Genomic DNA, 17,568 nt, shown 5'->3' on the forward strand with positions numbered 1-17,568 from the left:
CCCAGAGAGAGCTGACTTTTTAAAAGAAAGCCCACGTGTTAGAGTTTTCACTTTGCTAGTGGGGGGTATGTGATTCGAACTGTTCCTGAATTGGTTTTATTTAAATGTGATATAAGAATGCAATGTCATGTTCTAATTTTGGTCTGTTTGATTTACAGTCAATGAACTGGAACTTATCTCTTTTACTTTAGGCTTTCAGATAAACTTCTGTGAAAAGGCACAAAGTAAGCTACAAACTTTATGATCCTATGCTACTTATTTTTTTTTTCATATCCATCTTGGTATTGGGAATGTGTCCACGATTGGTTCAACTAACCAACCATGGCGATTTTACACTCAAAGAGCTTCCATTTCTCATTCTTTTTCCAAATACAATAACAATAATAATAATAATAATAATAATAATAGTTCTATTCTTGATTGTAAATTGTTTTTGCTCAAAATTGAAATAGATACATACAGGTATTCAAATGCTTGTAGGTATAGAAAGTTGTATATAGATGTGCAGATAATTTATAGATATTCAGATGTATATACGTATAGAAATCATAGTAGATTTGGAAAGATGTACACAGGTATGGAAAGGTATATTTATGTGTATGAGTTATGAAAAGATATGCATAGGTATTTGGATTTCACCATAATGCAAACTACAAGCTGAGGAAAGTTCTCTTTTAAGATTGTGGTGCAGAGTATTTAATGGTACTCAGAGATTTCATGATTTAAGGTTGATTTTTTTGGAACCATACACATAGAGTGTTTTCATTTTTTTCTTTGAAACAAAGCTTGTTTCTTCCTCCTGCCTCCCCCTACCTCAATGTGGACTAGTGTTCTCTATTAGGACACCAGTCTTAAAAGAATGCAGAGTAAGTTTTCTATTCAATAACAAGCAAAACTTATAAAGCTAAAACAAATGCATTAAAGACATTTTAAAATTTATTTATATGTTTTGAGAGGAGGGAGAGGCAGAGAGAGAGGCGGGGAGAGAGAATCCCAAGCAGTCTCCACACTCAGTGTGGAACCTGATGTGGGGCTCGATCCCATGACCATGAGATCATGATTTGAGCTGAAATAAGGAGCCAGCCAGCCACTTAACCAACTGAGCCACCTAGATGCCCCCAACAAATGCGTCTTATTTATTTATTTGTTTGTTTAAAAAAATTTTTTTTAACATTTATTCATTTGTGAGAGAGAGAGAGAAAGAGACAGGGCGCAAGTGGGGGAGGGGCAGAGAGAGAGGGAGACACAGAATCGGAAGCAGGCTCCAGGCTCCGAGCCGTCAGCGCAGAGCCCGACGCGGGGCTCGAACTCACGGACCGCGAGATCGTGACCTGAGCCGAAGTCGGCCGCTCAACCGACTGAGCCACCCAGGCGCCCCAGCAAGCGCATTTTAAACTTAAATATCATTTGTATGAATGCAGTTAAGAACTCCCCACTCCAGGAGACTATTCTTCAGTTAACATAAAAAAAAAAAAAATCCCCAAATACAATGTGACTGGTGTCATGTCATTTATCCACAGAGTGAGGAAGAATGGTGGCCACTTTTTGATACACGTCCTTCTTCTCCCCCAGCTTTACTGAGATGTAATTGCCTTGTAATCATGTAAGCTTAAGGTGTACAATGTGTAACTTGAATGTTGCAAAACGATGATCGCTGTAGGGTTACTTAACACCTCCCTCACCTTGCATAATTAATACTCTTTTTTTCGTGCTGAGAACATTTAAGATGTACTGTTTTAACAATTTCTTAAAATATTTTTTGATGTTTATGTTTTTATATTAGAGAGAGAGAGAGTGAGAGAGAGAGCGTGAGCAAGCGAGGGAGGGGCAGAGAGAGACAGAGGGAGAGAGAATCCCAAGCAGGCTCTGCACTGTCCTTGCAGAGCCCGACGCAGGGCTCGAACCACAAACTGTGAGATCATGACCTGAGCTGAAATCAAGAGTCAGAGGCTTAACCCACTGAGCCACCCAGGCACCCCTAACGTTTTCTGATGGAATCAAAATGTTTATAATTTCCATTGATTGAGCCTTGTGACTTCCTTTGAAGTGTAGTCAGCAAACAATGTATTTCTTGAGTGGCTCACTCATGACACAGAGTAGGGCAGCCAGACCCTAGGATCACAATTTTTTAATCGGTTATTATCCTTCTCTTACCTTAAACTAAAGATAGTATACAATTGCCTGCCCATATTTGATATATATCTGTGTATAATGAAGTTACAACTTCTATTTTATGCTATTTTAAATACACTTACTATGATAATTTTTTGCTTTCGCTTATGTTTTAACAAAATGTTTCTCTTTAATTATTATAATTTTTAGTTTTTCTATATTGGCAACATTTAATCTAAGAAAAATGCTGACATTTAAAAAATGTAAAGCTGCATTCACATTGTTGCCCTTTTTTCTAACTTAGTCCAGCTGTGGACGTAAAACCAGAGAAATGTACTGATTTTGTTAAGCTTAAAGTTGTGTATGCAGTGTCCATAAAAAGCTCTGTAGCTAGATTAAAAGTGCCTTTGGACTGTCTAAATGGTTCTGTCCCTTCTCCGTTGTTACAGAAACGGCAGATTTGTGGTGCTGCCTGCCTGGAACCCGGAAGAATCGAACAAGGAAGCATATATATATACAATACTCGCGCTTTGATTCTCACTTCTGGGTTGTCTTCACTGCCTCTTCTCACATCTCCTTTTTTATCTCCCCCTCTCACTTTGGGACATCCTCCTCTTTGTTTTCCAGCTTTTGGGATTCAACACCGTTTGATACGTTCATTCACGAAGCACCTGTTGCACGCCTCGGTACCAGGAAGTGGGGGAGCCGATGGGTCCGGGAAAGAATAGGTCCCTGCCCTTGCTGACTCGTAGTGTAGTGGACCTGAGTTGATCTGGGTTTGATTCTGAGTGTTCAGCTGCTGATGCTACACATTGATTAGCAGCTGAACACAGGGTGAGGTGGTGCAGGAGGCAGGGGTACAGGGCACGTCTGCCCTGCTGTTGTGAGAGAGAGCGGCATGGGGCTGGGTGGGGGTGGGGGTGCCATGGGTCTCCTGAGAGCTGCTTTCCTGATTGGAGAACGGGGCTCAAAGATCCAGCGATGGGCCTGCCCTACTTTGGAGTTAAGCAGAGCTCTCTGCTGGCTGGGACCTCAGCGGAAGACTCAAGTAAAGGGAGGGTTGGAGCAGGGATGTTGGTAGGGATGGCCAGCTCTAAGTTGACGGTATTTATTTTTGTACTAAACGCTTAACTTTCCAGTTGCTTACGTACATTAACTTTTTTCCAAGATCGGTCCTGTCCTAAAGATTAAAGCACAACTTTATAATGTTTACAGACAACCAGGCTTACGTTTGGGATATAGACATTCACTTTATATGTTAAAGGCGGTCACTGTCTCTTTAAAACTAAAGGGCTTGAAATAGCGTTTTCTCATCGAATAGGACCTCCTGTGGGGCCAGAATCTCCCATCTTATTCTCAGGATGTTTCAGAATTCTCAGAAGGACTTAGATTTAGTTCATTAAAAACACTTCTGTGTCATACGGTAGTTGTAGGAGGGGATGGAGTGCAAAGAGCACACAATTATCGTGAAGAACCCAGTGAGTGCGTGCAATGGCCTCACATGCTTGATTGATTCTCCGTCATAAGTCAGAAAGACTTATTGTAAGATGATTCTGATGACTAATGGAAGCTCTGAAGGATTCACTTTTTCCCATTGTTTGACTTTCACATAGTTTTTGTTTTTCATACTGTGTTATCACTATTCCAATGAGTGTATCACAATCGCCTGTTACAAGTTAGTGGAGCTTTATTGGAAATGTGTGGGGGTGTTTTCGCACACGGTGTGAGATCACATTTAATTTTGGAACCGGATTTTTACAGATCGTCAATAAAAATCCACTTTGCATCTCATGGCCTTCTTTTGATCAATTATAGTTTGCATTTACTTGCTTTTTGGTTTTTTCTATATGAAGTCAGTATGTATTTAAGGTAATAAGTAAACAAATGAAGTTACAGTTATTTAAGACAACAGTGTTATGTTTCTCTTAACCCTGTTGGGTTGTCAAATTATTCTGAAGTCTAAACGAAAGACTACTTCAGGGAAAGATACTCTTTCTGATTGAGAGTGCTTATGTTTAGAAGGTTGATTAATTCATCATTCATCATTTGGAGATCATGATTCTGTACTTGTAAAGGTGTTTATGTGACTTATGACCAAGTTTTGAATGATCATATCTTGATGGCTTTAATCAGAGAACTTGTAAACATGGTTCTTTAGAACATGATTTGCTTTGGTTTATAAAACCAGTGTTTTTTTTTTTTTTGCTTGTTTGTTTGTTTGTTTGTTTGTTTGTTGGTGGGGGAAGATTTACCTAGAAACACTTTTTGAGAAGTGCTTTCATAGATGTCAAATTTACCCTAGTGTGTTAGCATTCTGATTTTCTTATTTGGATGAGAAGACTCATTAAGGATCCCATGGCTGTAGAGGTCTTGGCTGAAGACAAATTTGGGTAGTATTGAGTTTTGTAGCTTTTATACTTTTGGTAGCTTTAAAAACTTTTTTAGTAGCTTTTAAAAATTGTTTTACTTGGGGATGTTTGCATAAGCAACAGGATGTTTCTTTCTTTCTTCTGATTTATTTAGAGAGAGAGAGCATGGGGGAGGGGCAGAGAGTGGGGGGAATCCCAAGCAGGCTCTGAGTTGTCAGCACAGAGCCCGATGTGGGGCTTGAGCTCATGAATCCTGAAATCATGACCAGAGCCTAAATCACAGGGCAGACACAACCTACTGAGCCATCGAGGCGCCCCAACAGGAGCTTTATGTAGAAAGTTATGTGCTCCAGAGCTGACTTTTATTCTTGAAGTCACTAATAGAAATTAGATTACAGGTAGTGATTGCTTTTGGTAACACTGCGCATCAGAATATTTTTGGAGAAAAAAGTGGAGGTATTCTAACCACAGATTCTCATTTAATTGTGAAACTACTCTTTTACAATAAGGATCCCTAATTGGTTTTAAGTTGGTAATAGTAAAAAGGAAACAATAAAGAGGAGGAAGGATGTTTCGTGAATGCAGAAATTTGAGGAAGTCATTAATAAGTTTAGTGACCTGATAAGAAGTGTCTGTAAAAGATGATGTGTTGCTCAAGAGAGTATCTGATTGTATTGGAAGTAGGCCGTGTAGTAAACCAGGCGAAGGGAGACTTGGAGGGGGAGTCAAGCCATTCTACCTTTACACTAAGAGCTTGGGAAATTCACCTGATTAAATTTCTTTTTTTTTTTAATGTTTTATTTATTTTTGAGAGTGCAAGCGGGGGAAGTGCAGACAGGGAGAGGGGCAGGAGAGAATCAGAAGTGGGCACCCCACTGACAATGGTGAGCCCAAAGCAGGGCTCGAATCCACGAACTGCAAGATCATGACCTGAGTCAAAGTCGGACGCCCAACCAACTGAGCCACCCAGGCGCCCCACACCTGATTAAATTTCTAATTTTCCATTTTATGTAGCAAAAAATCTATACACAGTGACTAAAATTTTATCATTTGGAATTTATTAAGCTCAGCTATGTTTTTCAGCAATCATAAGAAACAACGCTGCTATTGGAGATTAACAAGTTTTATTTAAATTTCTATAGAATTACTTATATTTTATTGTTTGATTTGATTTTTTTTTAATGTTTGAGATGGAGAGAGAGAGAGCGCACACAGGGGAGGTGCAGAGACAGAGGGAGACAGTGGATCTAAAGCAGGCTCCATGCTGACAACAGAGAGCCAGATGTGGAGCCCGAACCCACAAACCTGTGAGGTCATGACATGAGCTGAAGTCAGATGTCCAACTGACTGAGCCACCCAGGCACCTCTATTTATTTATATTTTAAGTTTATATGCTGAATTTAGTTGAAAAATGAGATCTTGTAGGATTTGCCATAAGCCCAACTAGCATCCAGGAGATTCATCACTATCTTCACGGACCTCATGCTAAAACTGCCAATGGAAAATCCATCTGCTTGAAAACAGCTTTTTACAAATTAAAGCCCAAGAACTGTAGTAATGGTGTAGGCAGAGGCGACATTCACATATTCCCTTTGTACTTCCTCCCATTCCAAGGGGAATGCTGCCTGATTATCTTTGATCTGGAAAGTAATGGGAACATTCATTTCTCCTGAAACATGGTTTTCATTGCTAGAAGAAAGAAGGTTTTGAGTAGCCATTGCACCTTAATAATCATTTAGAGAAACTTAATGTGTGATATTTTTGCATGAGAAAAAAATGAGTGATTCTCCCACAGTGCAGAAAGTTTCCCATGTGCCAGTCGAACTTTGCTATTAGCAGTGCAGGGCTGTTTGACAAAACTTTTGTGGCTGGACAGATACGGGGCAGAAGTGATGTGGAAACTTTCCAGAAAGTGTTACCAACCAGAGCTCCAATTCATCAAAGTGGTTTTCTTTTCTTTTCTTTTTTAAAAAATTTTTAAAAATGTTTATTTTTTTGAGAGACAGAGCATGAGTGGGGAGGTAGGGGGCAGAGAGACAGGGAGACACAGAATGGGAAGCAGGCTCCAGGCTCTGAGCTGTCAGCACAGAGCCCGACACGGGGCTCGAACTCACAGACCGGGAGAGCATGACCTGAGCAGAAGTGGGACGCTCAACCGACTGAGCCATCCAGGCGCCCCATCAAAGTGGTTTTCTTTCTTTTTTTAACGTTTATTTATTTTTGAGACAGACACAGAGCATGAACGGGGGAGGGTCAGAGAGAGAGGGAGACACAGAATCTGAAACAGGTTCCAGGCTCCGAGCTGTCAGCACAGAGCCTGACGCGGGGCTTGAACTCACTGACTGTGAGATCGTGACCTGAGCTGAAGTCGGATGCTTAACTGACTGAGCCACCCAGGCGCCCCATCAAAGTGGTTTTCAATTTAGCTTATAAATTGAGGGTGATGGTTTTCAAATAAGGCATAGTAAATACTTGAAATTCTCACGACATGATTTTACGAGTGCTTTCAAAATCGAGGCACAAGTGTCTACATGAAAAGATGTACTAGAAGAAACTTAAAACACCCGGGTTGCTGTTCATCTGATCATTAGGTAGAATTAGGTGAACATTAATCAGAAATGAAAATCAAGTGTATGTAAGCATACTCGCTCCCCTTTAGAGCACCTCTTCCAAGATTAAATAAATGGGCACAAATGAAACACTTAACAGACACATATACTGCTAATGATAAGGGGCCCTGGGGTCTTTCAAGAAGAGTTAGATGTAGAGCCTACTCTGAAGAAGCTTATGTTCTTTGAGAGAGTGAACTTGTAGAGTCAGTCTGTGTGGCAGAAATAATCATAATAGCTCATTCACTGTGTGCCAAACCCCATTCTAAGCACATTCTGTTAACTCCTTTAATCCTTACAACCTTGTGAGGTTGGTATAGTAACTAGTATGGGTGAGGAAACTGAGGCACAGAAAGGTTAATAAGGAAATTTTTCAAAGTCAACCGGCTAGTGAGTGACCCTGGTCTGGTCAAGTTTATATGCTATAAACAATAGTGTCTTATTCTTGAAAGAGAGCAGTGAGTACTCATAGGAATGATTTTCTTTCTTTTTTTATTAAAAAAATCTTTTAACGTTCATTCATTTTGGAGAGAGAACGCAAGCAGGGGAGGGGCAGAGAGAGGGGGACAGAGGATCCCAAGCAGGAACCGTGCCGACAGCAGCAAGCCCGATGCGGGGCTCGAACTCACGAACCGTGAGATCGTGACCTGAGCTGAAGTCCAGCGCTCAACCGACTGAGCCACCCAGGCACCCCAACATATGGCCAATCTTATTTCTTGTGTTCCTCCTCCCTACACCTATCTCTACTGAAATATCTTCAAGCAAGTTCAGAGATTATCATTATTTCATTTTTTTTTCTGGCCACATCTAAGTCACATGCCTTGTCGGTGATAACGACTCTTTTTTTTTTTTTTTTTTTTAATTTTTTTTTCAACGTTTTTTATTTATTTTTGGGACAGAGAGAGACAGAGCATGAACGGGGGAGAGGCAGAGAGAGAGGGAGACACAGAATCGGAAACAGGCTCCAGGCTCCGAGCCATCAGCCCAGAGCCCGACGCGGGGCTCGAACTCACGGACCGCGAGATCGTGACCTGGCTGAAGTCGGACGCTTAACCGACTGCGCCACCCAGGCGCCCCAACGACTCTTAAATGCAGAGCCTCAGGCGGTTATCACACTGTTAAAGAAACAAAACAATATTATCAGATAGCCCCTCAGATCTCCTCAAATGCCATATAGATGCATGTTTACAGTTGATTTGTTCAAGTTGAGATCTCAGCAAGGTCCACACATTCTGCATTTGATTGCTGTTTCTCTATAGTAGTTCCCCCATTTTTCTCTTTGCCATTTATTCACTGAAAAAATTGGGTCATGCGTTTTGTAGCGTTTTGCACGTTTCACATTTGGCTGATTACATCCTTTTAGTCACTAGTGTTTCATGGGTGTCTCCTTGCCCTGTAGTTTCTGTTAATTGGTGGTTAAGCAGAGAGGCTTGATCACATAGAGATATGCATTTTTGGCAAGAATGCTTTATAGGTGGTGCTGGGTATTTCTTGTTGCCTCGCATCAGGGGGCACATGATGTTTAAAATTTTTTTTTTTCAAATGTTTATTTTTGAGAGAGACTGAGTGTGAGCAGGGGAGGGGCAGAGAGAGAGAGAGAGAGAGAGAGAGAGAGGAAGACACAGAATCCGAAGCAGGTTCCAGACTCTGATCTGTCAGCACAGAACCCATGCGGGGCTCAAACTCACAAACCGCGAGATCATGACCTGCGCCGAAGTCGGATGCTCAACCGACTGAGCCCCCAGGTGCCCTATGAGGGCGTATGATTTGTGACTGTAGCTCTTGTTAAGATTAATGGCTGGGTTTTAGGTGCTGTCCATGTGATTCCTATAGGAGAAAGTTCCCCATCGGCTTTTCACCTGTTGTTTTTGGCCATCGATGATTTCTGTCTAAATTATTTTGTTAGGTACTGGTTAACTTGTACTGCCAAACATCTGTGGGCTCTTCAAATAGTAGCTATGATCAGCCAAAACCCAACATTTGTGTTTGGGGCATACCAACAAATGCAAACTAAATGAAGCATTAATCCTCTCTGACTTAGCTGTACCGGTGTCGAAGGATACGAATGTATGTGTATGTGGGCACGCACGTATACACAGACGTTTATTGTGCTTTTCTGTACTTGGAGAGAATTAAAACTGGAAATCTGTCTCTTCTTCATACCCTGGAATATGAGCCGGCCTCTTCGTTACCAGGGTTTTTTAGCTTTTTAAAATTTCTTAATCTCTGAAGATGATTAAAGAACATGCCAAATAATTCTTGACATTTTTTGGTGAGGAGGAATCCGTGGGTTATGGGAAAGCAGTTCTGCCAAACTAAGATCAGTTCCAAACTGGAGTCCAGCCTTGCTTAAAATTCATCTGTATTCAGTGCTTAGATGGCTCAGGTCCTGTAGGGCTTCGCCTTCCCATTACTTGGGAACCAGAATTAGTCCTCAAAAGGCAGTTTGGTGAGAATAGAAGTAAGTATGAGTTCTCAACCAGGGTATAAAAAAGCTTGGTGAGCTCCTGTGTTCCAGTGAGCACTTAACCTTTTCAGTGACTGTGTGTTCTTGTCCAACAGGTGTCATTCTTCACCCTTCTGTAATAGTTTCTTAACCAGCTCTTCTTTCTTACTATTCCTGTTTAGTTACCCATCTTGTAACTAAATTATTGCAGTCTCCCCTTTATGATGTTCTGAAACTGATTTGGTTTCGCACAGTTTGTCAGTAAGTGATTAGAGAACTTGCCATCAAAATACTCTCCTGTGCCATATATTCTGGAAGCAGAAGGGATACAACATACCCTCTTTGCCATTTACTCTCTCGATTAATCTTACTTTAATTCTAACCTTTCAAAAACTTCAATTTATAGAAGGCATGTAACATGGTGGACTATTCATGTGTCATGCAATTCTGTCAGGAGCATTTCTCTAGCTAAAGCTTCTGGTTAACTTTTTCGGAGAACTTAATTTCTAGTTACAGGTATTTTGATCAATGAGGGGGAAAAATGAAGCAAAACCTGACCTTGGATTATCCATTTATTCAGGAAATATTTGTGTTGCTGAGATACGGCAGGTGCTGTTAGGAAAAATACTGAGTCCTTGGAGTGCTGGATCTCATTATCATGGTCAGAAGTCATCCGGATGAACATTTAGGTTCCGCATGGGGAGGTGCTGGTGTTCAAATACTGACTGTTCCTGAAGAAAGAAACATAAATGGTGGCTATGTGGTAGATGATGACTATTTAAAAATGGTATAGTGTGATTTTCCCCCCTCCTATGCAGTTATTAAATGATTGCTGAACCACCGCTGGTGTTTTAGAATTGGGGGAGTTATCTTTGGAATAAGGCTTTCCTTCTGCATTAGGTAGTGGAAGGTACTGGAAAAAGGCTTGTATTCCCCTTCTTTACAGCAGTGAGCAGCTCACTTTTGAGGGCAGGTTGTCTCTGCATCAACACAAAGGGTCAGTAAAAGCCTTCTTGTCATTGTCATTCACGAGTGCCGTTTAGTGGTAACAGATTACCGGAAGGCTCTCCAAATTACCTTAATTGAATGAAAATATATGCAGAATCGTATATATGAAAGAAATTGATTCCTGCCGTTGCCTTTCTGGATTCCTAGTGACATGTGATGATAAAAAGGATTATTACAGGTGAAATCGCATATGGTGGTGTGAACTTTTGCTTTGGGATAAGCTAGTGGGGCAGTACGGCACGGGAGTTTAGTGTTCTCCCTTCCCAGAGTGAAGTCAGCTTGGAATAAAAGGTAAACTGTGACCCTTAAGCAGCCACATAGAAAGGAGAAATAGATAAGACCGTCTATCTGATTTTCCTGAGCTAGCCTAACGTGGTCATGTATGTTCATTCTTTGCTCTAAGAAGACCTTTCTTAAATCAACGTCACAGGTGGATAATATGTCCATTCAGTTTATAAATTGACCACTGACACATGATAGAGAAAATATATTCATAAACCACATTTTCTCACTTTATCTCTAATTGAATTGGGGTATTTTCCTCCTGTTTTTGGCTTGCTTATAGATTTGGATAGCATAGAACAATCAACGACAAGTGTTCATGGAAATAAGAAAAGATTTATTCCTTGAAACTGACCTCATATTCTTCACCTTTCAGTGTTTCAGATTTTAACACTGCAGTGTTTTCTCAACCCCAAGCATTCTCCAGTTCTCTGACATCAGCTGGGGGTCCAACAATTCAGTTGCTGGACACTATCTAGCTGGAGTTGGAATCAGATCCCCACGTTAAAGGGGTCAGCCCCCCAAATGGCCCCACTTCAGATCCAGCTGCCAGTGGGGCACTTAGGCACCCACACTTCTGCTTGGCCAATCATGAATTAGATAGGGCTCCCCTGACTCGACCCCCAGGTTGCGTTATTTGTTAGGGCAGCTCACGGAACTCAGGAAAACACTGTACTTACGTTTATCAGTTTAGTGTAAAAGAGACAACTCGGGAACAGCCAAACGGAAGAGCTGTGTAGGGCTAGGTATGGAGAGAGCGGGCAGAGAGCTTCCATACCTTCTCTGGGCTTGTCATCCTTCTAGTACTTTGATGTGTTCACCAACCTGGAAACTCCTGGAACTCCTTCTTGGGGGAGGGTTTATGGGAGTTTCATTACATAGGCACAGTTGATCAAATCATTGGCCATTGGGTGATGGAACTCAGTTTCCAGCCCTTCTCCCCTCCACGGAAGCTAGGGGGTGGAGCTAAAAGTTGTAGCCCTCCTCTTTGCCAGGTTTGTTTCTCTGGAGACCAGCATCCCGTCCTGAAATTATGTGTGTGTAGTGCCTGTGGGAGAGGCCCTCTCCTCTGTCCCCTCATTAGCATAATCTCTGGTTTCGTTGAAAGGGGCTTGTTATGAATAACAAAAGACTCTTCTATCACTGGGGGGGGGGAGGTACTAGAAGGGTCATAGGAGGTCTGTGCCAGGTACTTGGGACAAGTACCAGATACATTTTTTATTACAACACAGACACTACAGCAAAACTACCTTGCACACAGTAGACCCAGAGCTTTGGATCTGTAAGCTTTCTAGGAGGGCTAATCTATACTTACCTGGAAAGAAAAATGGGTACCGTATCATTTTGGTAACGGATGGTTGATTTTGTGTTGTGAAAAAGATTCCTATGCTGTATCTCCCAGGACCAAACGGGTACCTTCACTGTGATGCTAAATTGCCCGTATCTTACAGTTTTCTTTATCCTAACCTACTCATTAGTGAAATTCATATAGGATTGGGTCTGGAAGAGTTATTTATGGCTGGTGGGAATCCTTATTGGCATTGTAGGAAGATGAGGGAAGACATTAATGTTTGACAAAAAAATTAAGAAACTAATATCTGCTTTGTGGCTAATAACATTCCTCTAAGTAAACTCTTCGAGGAGAAGTCTGATATGACTGTTTTCCTAGCTCCTCAACCTGGGCGCCGCTAAGTTACCTGTCAGCTGAAACACAGAATGCCTTGGCCTGCGGCCTGGGGCCACTTGCTGCAGCTCAGGTCAGTGGCCTTTAGCCAAGAGCAGGCTTGTGTTTCCTTCATTGGGTTGTACACGTGCTCTTTCCTTCACTTGGTGGCACATACGAAAAAGGTTTGAAGCACTGATTGAAACAATACTGATGGCATCATTAGACAATATGGTTAGTGTCCTTATTTCATTTATGGGTGGCAGGAAGTTCAAATGGTATTGTTAGGATCTTGTGGGGTTGACCAAGCAGGAAAAATAAATGTGACCTAAGACCGGTGGGCACTTTGGTTCCTTGTTAGAGTTCGAGCAAGCCGTTCTGAGAATATCTGCTGTGCGATGTGTTGCCTCTGCCTGGACAGTGAGGTGGGCTGGAGGCCACTTGTGTGGGCTCTGGGATGTTGATGAAAACCGGAGCAAGCCTTGTGGCTTTTCTTGACCCAGTTTTCACAAGTTTGTGTAGTAGGTGCCCTGTCCCACTAGAAGGATGCTACCAAAAAGTAGGAGTTCGTTATGTGGGTGATTTTTCAGAAATCCTAATATCTCGCTACTGGTGCGTGGTAACATAGTAACTTGAAACTTTGGGGAGCTGATAAGGAACTTAAGTAGAGTGTGGAGGGGTCTGACTGGGAGGCAGAGGTTGCCACATGGCCTACCCATCGGAGAAGAAAGGCTCACTGACCATTCTGAATGGCAAGTTTTGTTGGATTTGATCAACACAGCATTTGTGTCTCACTTGTCTCTGTGGGACCCCTTGTTGATGTGTTGGAAGATTTAAGGCTTAACATAAACGCCCTGTGGATTTGGGTGAGTTTTAGGCATGACGTAGATTTAAAGTGTCTGAGCACCTGGACGGGATGCTGAGTACCTAGAGTACCTAGAAGAATTTGATGGTTTTTTTTTTTTTTTGATTCTATGCGTACTCTCTCTTTGTGAATAACCTGTTCCTAGTCTGTGTTTATTTTCTAATTGGGGTATTTGCTCTCAAATCCATCAGGAAGTCCCTTATGTCTATGGACTGACCTGCTGTGCTGTAAACCTTCCCCCTTCCTGGCCAGAATTCTCAGCGCCCTAAGAGCAGTAATGCTGTGTGAGTGGAATTAGTGCAGGCGCCTAGCAGGTTAGACCTTTCTTGTTAAGAATTGTGATGGGTGATGGTATAAAAGAGAGCTCCGAACAAGCTGGGGACAAATGACAAGCTCAGCATTATTACACATTCTTCCCCTTCTCCCCTAAACTGGGGTGGAGGTGTGCTGATGGGTGTCCACTTGGAACCTTCTCAAGGTGGGTGTGTAACTGGAATTTCTACCCTTAGATTCCCATGGAGGCTGTGCTTCCCAAATCTGTGGAGTGTGACTTTTGGGGCGAGGGGGCTGTGTTGAATAAGCTTTTCCTGTTTTTGGGGGAGATTAAAATATTATTGAACTTAGCTGGTACATACACCTTAAAAAAATCTCAAAAGATATCATGTGTGAAATATTACAAGATTTTAGGGGTATGGAAATGTTCAAGTTGGATTAGCAGATATATATATATATGAAAGTGCCTAGATTTGTGTTTTTAAGGACATTTTACTTGTTCTCTGGGCCTCAGTAAATTTGGGTTTAGAGAACAGATTGGTCTCTTTTAGAAAGCTCGGGTGTGAGTAGCAAGGAGATTATAATTGAAACAGAAACAACAAATACTTAGTGTAGAAAAACGGAAACACAGCAAAGTAGAAAAAAATGACCCATAATTCTAGCACCTGGAAGTAATCACCAGTCATACTTTTGGAGAAAGACCTGTGTGTGTATTGTAAATTGATCATATGCACATATGCTTTACTGAAATAATTTATTAGACACATTACTTATTGCTTGATTAAAAAAATCTCTTACTAACATTTACTAATGTCAGTAGTCTTTTATGGTGTGGGTTTTTTTGTTTTGTTTTTGTTTTTGTTTTGTTTTTGTTTCTGGGTTGTTTTTTGTTTTTTGTTTTTTTTTTTTTTGGTGGTGGTGTAGTATTCCTGTTACGGATGTGTCGTAATTTTTCTATCTAGTCTAGCATAAATATCACGATGCTGAATACTTTTCTTTGCATAATCTTTAACTTCCTAGAGAATGAATTCTTAGGAATGGACTTACTACATTAATCATCAAGGACATTTGGAGATGTTTGCAAGATCTTGCCCTCTAGAAAGTGGACCAGTTTATATTCACAGCAGTAATTGCTTCATTTATTTGTCTCTGTTCATCTGTCTACTGAACAGATGTTAAGGATCTGTGCATCAGGTGCAGTTCTAGGCAGGGAGGCAGGTGGGAAATAGGATTTCTGTGCTCCTGGAGCTTAAGGTATCGTGGGGATGGTGGACATCCCATAACCACAGACCGATGTGAAAGTACAGCTGTGAAAAATTCTGAAAAGACTGCCCACTTCTTCATACTCTTATTAACGTTAACATTGGGATTCCTGGAACGCCTGGGTGGCTCAGTCGGTTAAGTGTCCGACTTCGGCTCAGGTCACAGTCTCACAGTTTGTGGGTTTGAGCCCCATGTCGGGCTCTGTACTGACAGCTCAGAGCCTGGAGCCTGCTTCGGATTCTGTCTCCCTCTCTCTCCCCCTGCTCCCAGTCATACGCTGTCTCTCTGTTTCTCAAAAATAAATAAACATTAAGAAAATTAACATAAGGATTCCTCTTATTTACATGTGGTATTAGAGGCAAAAATTGAATTTTAATTTTGTGGATAGCTAGAAGAATTTGATGGTTCTTTGGATTCTGTGTGTATTCTCCCTTTTGTTAATTACCTGTTCATATTCTTTGTTTATTTTCTACCTGGGATATTTGCTCTCAAATCCATCAGTCAGTCCCTTATATCTACCCCAACCCTCTCAGCCCCCACAGTGGGTCATTTCAGCTGGGGCTCTGTAGTTTAGACAAAAGTACAAAGGTACAAAGTTGTTTTCTTTATCTCCTTAATGAACCTGCAGACCTCACAGGAGCGCTCGGGACCATGGGAATCCAGAGCAAGTTCTGCTGGACAGTCTGTTGGCTCTACCTGCATGAGTATCTGAAGTCCTGTTTATTTCAATAAAGCCTTGACATTTGTGCTGCATTGGTCATCCTGAATGAGCTGTCTCTCTGGTATTTTTAAAGAGTTTGGACTAATCAGGACTTGGTCAGTTTAGCCTGAGGAATTGTATTTGTTTGTTGGTAGGAGACATCCGGCTCAGAGTCTGATCAAAGCAGGTGTTGTTGGCTTAAATGCTAGCTCAAAGGTGTGGCTGCATATAGAAACTCATAATAGTGACATTGTGCATAATTGAGACAAAATTACTGGTGACCATAGAGGGGCTCATGTCATCAATATCAGAGTTAATGGTTAGTGGGATCAAGGGACGAAGAATCATCACGAGTCTCTCTAATGTTAAGTTTGGAAGGATGTTAGGGCAGATTGTCTGTTTCATTCTAGGAAACTTGATGAACTCCCCATTTTACTGTGATAGAAAATGAGCTAAAACATTTTTTTTTTAAATTGTTGGTTGATCAGCTTTGGGAGCAAGTTGGGGGCTTTTCAGCCTTTACACTCTCCCTGAAGACTTTTGTTAACCAAATAAGGTCTCATAGTAAAATGTAGCCTACAGAAACTAAAACACTTCTTTTGCCTTTGCCTGGAGTCCATAGAATCTGCTAGAATTTGTTATGCCATTGTGTCAGAGCAGTACCCCTCTAGGCACCGGTAGAGAAATAGCAGAGTTCTCGATATTACAGGTTTAAAAAAAAATCTGTCTACCCCAGGAGAGGTCTGTGAATCATCTGCCAGAGGTTGGCAAGGTAGAGAGTGAATCGTTTCGGTTCTTTCTTTGGCAACAGAGCCTCTGAGGCCCGAACTTATCAGATGAGGGAGATGCTTAATGTTTAGGAAGCACTGGTGTTAGTGGCCTCCCACCCACCCTGGTTCAGGACGTTGCCACTGTAAACCTACACACAGCGGATGATACAAGGTGGGAAACAATGAGTGATGGTTGGCTGACCCTGACCTACACAGTAACTCCTTTCCTCCTGCCAGCCCCCCTCTGAGGAAGGTAATATCAATCCCATTTGGCAGGAATGGGCCTGTGGCAGAGAGATGACGCCACCTGCCTGAGAATGCATAGCCACTAAGTAGAAGAGCTGAACTCCAAGACTAGGTAGACGGGCTTTACCACTGGTTTTCCTAGTTTCCGGTTGAGCACCACTGGGATGCTGGCTGTGGGTAAGAACAGGGACTTTTATTGGCACAGTAGTTAAAAGGAATCTACAGAGCCAGTTGCGTTTCTTTCTTGTTGCTCACACATTTTTTTGGTTTAAAAGGTATCAGACAAGGGGTGCCTGGGTGGCTCAGTCATTTAAGTGTCCGACTTCGGCTCGGGTCATGATCTCACAGTTCAGGAGTTCGAGCCCCGCGTCGGGCTCTGTGCTGACAGCTCGGAGCCTGGAGCCTGCTTCCGATTCTGTGTCTCCCTCTCTCTGCCCCTCCCCTGCTCATGCTCTGTCTCTCTCTGTCAAATAAACATTAAGGAAAAAATTCTTAAAAGGTATCAATTTTTCCCAGTTTTTTCTTTTTTAGAGAATTTAATAATTTGATTAACTTTTCAATTGGGTTTCAGTACTTCTGACTAATCTCACAGTTAGTTGCCATTTTTTCATCGTTACTCTTTACCAGCCATTGTATTTTTAAGGTATATGAATCCTCCCTGCAGCATCACCAGAGCAGTGAAAACAGTAAGGGACTGTTTTTGTCTTGATTTTACAGATGTGTAAATTGCTTGACCGCAGAAATAGCCCTGTGTCATCTTTATCAGTATTTCAGTGATAATCATTTAGCGTCTCGCAGAAGTAATTTTCTCCCCTAGTCTGCCATTTAGCCCCCTCCCACCACATTCCTTTTTAATTTTGCTAAGGTGAGAAACAAAGCAGTCTTTGTGGGTAGGTCAGCCAGCTGCCTTATCGGTCTTTTTGTCTATACTACCTGGCACAATAGCTTGTGTATAACCGTGA

At 41.7% G+C, this 17,568-nt stretch overlaps 1 protein-coding gene and 1 long non-coding RNA gene across 2 annotated transcripts in view; both read left to right on the forward strand.

Moving 5' to 3' along the window:
• The window catches only part of MAP2K4 (mitogen-activated protein kinase kinase 4), a 139,153-nt gene that overhangs the window by 13,069 nt on the left and 108,516 nt on the right, over nucleotides 1-17,568 (forward strand). The gene's annotated exons all lie outside the window — the stretch shown is intronic.
• On the forward strand, nucleotides 37-3,903 carry LOC122233785. Its single transcript, XR_006211510.1, has 3 exons — nucleotides 37-224; nucleotides 1,521-1,603; nucleotides 2,562-3,903. It is a non-coding gene; the product is annotated as an uncharacterized LOC122233785 (long non-coding RNA).

This window comes from Panthera tigris, chromosome E1 (assembly GCF_018350195.1).
Source record: "Panthera tigris isolate Pti1 chromosome E1, P.tigris_Pti1_mat1.1, whole genome shotgun sequence".
In the NCBI taxonomy this organism is placed as follows: domain Eukaryota; kingdom Metazoa; phylum Chordata; class Mammalia; order Carnivora; family Felidae; genus Panthera; species Panthera tigris.